A 6,241-nucleotide genomic window follows, 5' to 3' on the forward strand; every position below is an offset into this window, starting at 1 on the left:
TCTTAAGTGAACAATACAAAGAAATAGAGGAAAACAGTAGAATTCCTTCACTTAAGGGCAGTAATGAATATTCTTTCCAGTCAACACAGACTCATCCAAGACCTTTTAATCGCTGCCTGATCTTCCACCCTTCTTTTTTATAACCAGCATCCTCTTGGTTATAAGCTGTTCCCAGTCTTACCTATAACATTTTTAGTAGTGAAAACACAAAGTGTAAAATGTGAAAAATGAAAAACATTAGAAGGTATGTCTTGTCTTGTGCTTTCTCACCTACTGTCCCCTCCGCTGCCTGCTCCCTGGACAGCCGTGCTCCAGACCTGGTTAGAGATCACTTCCTCTTTCCCAGCTAAGGAACAGCGGGACTGGCTGTCACGTGTTGTGTGTATCCTCATGGCCCGGTGCCGCCCTAAACCAGCACCTTCCCTGGTCCACTTTCTGTTTTCCTGTGTGAGTTACTTATCCGGATCCTCTGTGGGTGAAACAGAGGGAAAGAGAGGGAGGGGGTGCCGGCCCCTCCCCCACGATTGCTCCCTGGCTCCTCCCAGCTCCTCTAGTGGCCAGTGGTCTATTAAGCTGATCGGAGGCCTGGCTTAGGCACCTTTGTTAGCCTTCTGCCCTCGCAGCCCCACAGTTCATGGGCTCCAGGCCCCCAGACAGGGGATGGTGGCTATGGAGAGGCTCGTGCCTTGTGGGTGACCAGGCCACCTCTCTCCTCCTCCTGTTCCAGATGCCCCCATTACAAGGGAGCCCAGTGTGGGGCCAGGAAGGACTGTTTGTTCAATCGTCACAACAGAGGGGCGATTACTGGGTGCTGGAGGGGAGGACCAGCTGTTTCATCTCCAAAGCTAGTCCTGGTCCCCCGACCTGAAAGCCTCCCTAGGTTTGATCGAATCTCTGTGTCTCACAATTGCCTCTAATTTCATTGCCTTCATGGGAAGAAGAGTGCTTTTCCTTGCAGCTAAGATTTTTTTTATGTTCCCATTTTTTCATTTCCAGCAAGTAACATGAGAAATCGTCTTCTGGGATCTCTTCCTGTAACCCCCCCCCAACCCCACTCACACCCCAGCCATCCTCCTGTCCTGCTCCTGAGAAGGTGGAACAGGCTGGCTGGGAGGCCCGCAGGGACCCCTGGTTTAAGGGACACGCTCCACAGGGCTCTGCTCTGTGGTCAAAGCAGCTACATGCACAGTATAGGGGAGGGGCTGATGTATTTCCCATTTTTTCTTCCTCTCCAGAGACCTTCTTCAAACCTCCCATCTCAGGAACACCCAGAAGGACTTCAACTTTGGCTTAACTCATCCATCCATTCACTCACTCATTCAACACCTACTCATTAAGACTCTAATATGTACAAGGCACTAGACAGTCAAAAACTTCTTATTTAACACAGACTCTGCTCTTGGCTTCTCTGGTGGCTCAGATGGTAAAGAATCTGCCTGCAACACAGGAGACGCAAGAGACCTGGGTTTGATCCCTGGGTTGGGAAGATCGCCTGGAGGAGGAAATGGCAACCCACTTTAGTATTTTCACAGACAGAGGAGCCTGGTGGGGGCTACAGTCTACAGGCTCACAGAGTCAGACACAACTGAGCACACACGCCTCCTTCCAACTAGACAGCAGGCTTGTCTGAAGCAGGAAGCATGGCTTATTCACCCTGGTCCTGCCACACTCCTCACAGCACCTGGTACAGAGCCAGTGTTCTAGAAAGATTAGCTGAACAAGAAGAGACTGGTGAAGTCACTTGTCTAAAGTCACACTTTGAGTGTAGGGTAAAAATGAGATGTGAACCATGGGTTGCTGCTACCAGAAGGCACCTTTGTGTGAATTAGGACCAGGCTCCCGTTCTAAGGGGTTTGTCTTCAAAAAAGGCAAGACCTCTGGGCCAGAGAGAAAAAGACACTCCTTTCTTAGCAGATGCAGCCCTATGCTGGGGTCCTTGGGTCCCAGGGTCTCAGGGCTTGGCTGAGCCAGATGAGCTAGATTTTAGCCCCTTCTTGCTCCCCATGGTTTCCAGACCAGCCAGAGTGAGGGATGGCCTGTTTAAACCCGTATCAGCCACATTCCAAAACCTGTATTTTTCTTTTCTGCCACTCAAACAAGAGCAATTCTCCCCAAACATGTTCAAGAGAAAGCTCTGTGTGTGTGTGTGTGTGTGTGTGTGTGTGTGTGTGTAAGAGACACACAGAGAGATTTTTGGTAAGAAATGAGTAAAATAGTAAAAGCTCAAACAGCTGCTGCCATGTTCCTCTTGACCCCAATTTGGAAAGTTATTATCCCCCCACCCTACCTCGAAACCGAACAGAACAAAACTCATCCAGTTGTCTGAGCACCGAGTCTTAGGTGCAAGAGGCAGTGGGAAAATGTGTGAGAAAGACTGAAGGTTGCAGACTCACTGAAGGTTAAGAAAACAAAAGAAAAAAAGCTTCCTGGGGCAGGAAGCATTTAGCCAAGAACATGGGGGAAGGTACTTCACACAGTTGATAAGACTTTGGGTTTGAAAGCTGAAAGCTGAGGAACTGCAGGCAGAAACTGAACATTTCTTGCAAATATCAATAAAGTAAGATAAAATAAAGGCCTTACAATAAAGTAAGACTTACAAAGAAGTGAGCCTCATAAGGGAAGAATAGGGTGAGGTTTCCACAAGAGGGTTGAGTGAGACTTAGTCTCGGTTTCTGTGTGTAAAGTGGGGATAATACCTAACACACAAGGTTACCCAGGGGAGTGGATGGGATCACCTAAGCGAAATGAGTGACATGTGGTCTGGTGTACAGTAAATATGTACTAAATGACAATTTCAATTGTTTCTTGGCCCCGCCACATGGCATGTGGGATCTTAGTTCCCAGACCACGGATGGAAACTGCGTTGCGCACCCCCCACCCAGCCCCCGCAGTGAAAGCACAACATCTTAACCACTAGACCACCAGGGAAGTTCCACAGTTTCAATTATTTTGATTAAAGATTGATGATGACGATGATGATGATGATGGTGGTGATGGGGTGGTGGTGGTGATGTAACTCTCAGGATAAGAAATGTCTGCCACTTAAAACAGAAGTGAAGAGAGCTCACCAGCCTCCGCTAGAAAGGGAGAAAGAACAAGAGCCTCTTGTCCTGCTTTTTGTTCCCTTCTCCTCTCATGGCTAATGCAGAAAGCAAGCAGAGCTGCTAAAAGCCTTGGCAGAAGGGACACGGGAGGACGGAGTGAAAGGAGAGAGGCTCTCCAGCCCTTCAGCACCCCCATCACTCCAGCATCCCACCCCCCGGGGACCCTGTGTGTATGGAGACTCCGGAGAAGGACAAAGGAGGCAGGGGCCTGGGGTGCAGTGGGGGCGCAGGACTTCCTGTTCTTCCTGGGGTGAGAGGACAGTGTGGGGGGGAGTGGAGGGGAATCAGAAGTTGGAATGTCTGGGAGAGGCAGTTCTGAAGACCTGTGGAAACAGAGAGTGGCGTCCACTGTGCTTGAAGACTGCGGCACCAAGGCGCAGCCCTGCAAAACAGGAGACGCAAAGCAGAAATGGCCCGTCCTCCCGCTGCGTGTGTGCGCTATCCTGTCTGACTCTCTGTGACCTATGAGCTCTAGCCTGCCAGGCTCCTCCGAGCTGGCTTCAAATGTCACCCAGTCTAACTATTCTGCTCCTTTCTGAGCAAAAACATTCAATTACTTAGGCCCAATACCTTGGCATATTTTTGCCTTTTCTCTCCCTTCCACACAGCTATCCGATCCATTGGCAAGTCCTATTGACTCCAACTCCATATATATTCCAAATCTGACCACTTCTCACCACCTCCACCTCTCTGACATCAGTCCAAGTTACCATCATCATGTCTTGTCCAGACTGTCACAGTGGACTCCTGGCTGGTCTCTTAATAGCCCTCCTTTCCCTGTGGCAGCCACAGTGAAATTTCTAAAACATAAGTCTAGTTATGCTAGACCTCTGCTCAAATCCTTTTGTGCTCTTGATTTCATTCAGAATTGAAGACAAAGTCCTTGCAAAGACCTACAAAGTAGGCATGGTCCTGCCTCCCGTTGCTTCTTTAACCACAAACTCCGATAGCAACAGCAGCTGGAAAAAATGAAACAGAATCCACTTCCTAGAAAAGGCAGGGAGAAAAGACAACCTTGGTCCTCCTCTGCCACTAGCAGATTTTCCAGGAAGCGCAGTGTAATGCCCTCCCCACATGAGACTCTGCAGTAAACAAATAGCAAGAAAAGTCATGGGAGGTCAGGGTATTTTCAAGGCATCACTGTGAGTAAAGTTAAAAATTAAAGACAAGTCTCACACAGGGAAAAAATGCTTACACTCCTAACAAAGGATTGATATTCAGAATATAAAGATAGTTTCTATATATCAATAAGAAATAATATCCCGGTAGGAAAATGGGCAAAGGATATGTAAAGGCAACTCATAGTAAAACTGTAAATGGCCAATAAACACCTGAAAAATAGTCAACCTCATCATAATCACGAAAATTCAAGTTAGAACAACGAAATACCTGGCATAAAGAAGAAAGATTGACGATATGAGCAAGGGTGTGAAGAAATAAGAGTGCAAATTAGTACAACCTTTTGTAATGAGCAGTCTCTGTCTCAAAACTTTTTAAAGGCTTCCCTGGTGGCTCAGTTGTAAAGAGTCCGCCTGCCAATGCAGTAGTCACGGGTTCAATTCCTGATCCAGGAAGGCCCCACATGCCGCAGAGCAACTAAGGCCGGTGCCATAACTACTGAAGCTGAGCTCCAGAGCCCAGGTTCCGCAACAAGAGAAGCAACTGCAATTGAGAAGCCCATGCACTACAGTTAGACAGCAGCCCCTGCTTGCCACAACTAGAGAAAAGCCTGCATAGCAATGAAGACCCAGCACAGCCAAAAAATAAATAAATAGTTATTTAAAATAGGGAAAAAAAAAACCTTTTAAAATGCCTGACTTCCCTGGTGGTCCAGTGGTTAAGATTCCACTGCAGAGGGCATGGGTTGGATTCCTCGGGAGGGGGACGTTCCTCATCTGTAAAAACCAATAACCATTCCTTACTCACTGAGATGCTGTAAGCCCTGTGGACAGAGCCATTTTTTCATGGACTGAATCGTCCTTGAGTGCCAGCAAGATGCCAAATCCTATTGAAGGTGAGGATAGATGAGAATACAGAACTAAACCCCTGCTCTCATGGAATTTACATTTTAGTGGGGTCAAAGAAAACAGAACAAAGAAAGAAAACAAAACAAAAAACCAAAAAGGGTACTATCAGATAGAGATGAGTGCTATTAAGAAATAACACGATGGAGGTGAAATGAGAACGGTCAGATAAGCCTTCTGAGGAGGTGGCATTTGCTCTGAGATCTTAATTGTCTGGAAAAGGCTGACACCAGGAAGTTCAGGGGCAGACTCTCCAGAAATAGGACAAAGCCAAGGCTTCTGGGGAGACAATGTTCTTTAGTCCCTCAGTGGTGTTCGACTCTCTTGCAAAGCCAGGGACTGTAGCCCGCCAGGCTCCTTTGTCCATGGGATTTTCCAGGCAAGAAGACTGGAGTGGGTTGCCATTTCCTTCTCCAAAGAGACAATCAGATAACCTAAATGAAAGTCAAGTAAAGGTTACAGGATTAATTTAGCGCAATACATTTTTACTATACATCTGCTGTGTGCTAGTAAATATCTTAGGCATAGAGATCAGTACAGCCCCAGTCTTTAAAGCACTCATTATTGAGGAGGAAACAACAGAAAACCGATAGTTTCTCAGCTGATGAAATGGTGCATATAATCAAGAGGTGACAATTAATTTTTAATTCATATTTTTGCAAATGTGCCCAGAGGGTGCAGAGACATTGCCATAGGAGATCACTCGTTGCCCAGTTTAGGATTGTTGTTGTTCAGTCGCCCAGTCGCGTCGGACTCTTTACGACCCCATGGACTGCAGCACACCAGGCGCCCCTGTCCCTCACCGTCTCCTGGAGTTTGCCCAAGTTCATGTCCATTGAATCAACCATCTCATCCTCCGTCGCGCCTTTCTCCTCCTGCCCTCAATCTGTCCCAGCATCAGGGTCTTTTCCAATGAGTCGGCTGTCCGCAGCAGGTGTCCAAAGTATTAGAGTTTCAGCTGCAGCATCAGTCCTTCCAATGTTTGGGGTGCCTGGTTCCATTTTTCCTTCGCAGCCACTGTAACTGTTTTGGCTTTGACCCTCCCCGCTCTGGGCACCAGGGTGCGCTGTAACGTCCCTTAGTGTCAGCTGGACTGTGCCGCGCTCTCCCCTC

The sequence above is a fragment of the Bubalus bubalis genome, chromosome 20 (genome assembly GCF_019923935.1).
Source record: "Bubalus bubalis isolate 160015118507 breed Murrah chromosome 20, NDDB_SH_1, whole genome shotgun sequence".
Lineage (NCBI taxonomy): Eukaryota > Metazoa > Chordata > Mammalia > Artiodactyla > Bovidae > Bubalus > Bubalus bubalis.